This window comes from Populus nigra, chromosome 11 (assembly GCF_951802175.1).
Source record: "Populus nigra chromosome 11, ddPopNigr1.1, whole genome shotgun sequence".
NCBI classification, from domain to species: domain Eukaryota; kingdom Viridiplantae; phylum Streptophyta; class Magnoliopsida; order Malpighiales; family Salicaceae; genus Populus; species Populus nigra.
In genome coordinates, this window is record NC_084862.1 from 4605613 (window position 1) to 4606033 (window position 421).

The following is a 421-nucleotide window of genomic DNA, read 5'->3' on the forward strand; positions in this document are numbered from 1 at the left end:
TATAAAGATTTGAAATTTCTGGTATCAGATTCACAGAAATTAATTAAACAAGAAACAATGAGTTAATTAAACCAATTACAAATCCCAGCATTGTTGGACTTTTTTATTTGCTTTTATTAATTTTAGGAGTGATTATTTTTAGTTTGGTTCAGTTTTTATATATAAAAAAATAATTAAACTAAAATTTTTTTTTAAAGGAAAAAAAACCGAAACTAAAGCGAAACCGATTCAAACCGACCGATTTTGGTTCAGTCGGTTTTTTAGAACAAGAACCGATTCAAACCAGTTTGCTCTGTTTTTTCAGTTTTGGCTCGGTTTTTTCTGTTTGGATTCGGTTCGGTTCGGTTTTTTAGATTTCAGGTTTATAAAATCGAAACCGAACCAAACCGATCAGTTTTTTTAAAATTTTAATCGGTTTTCT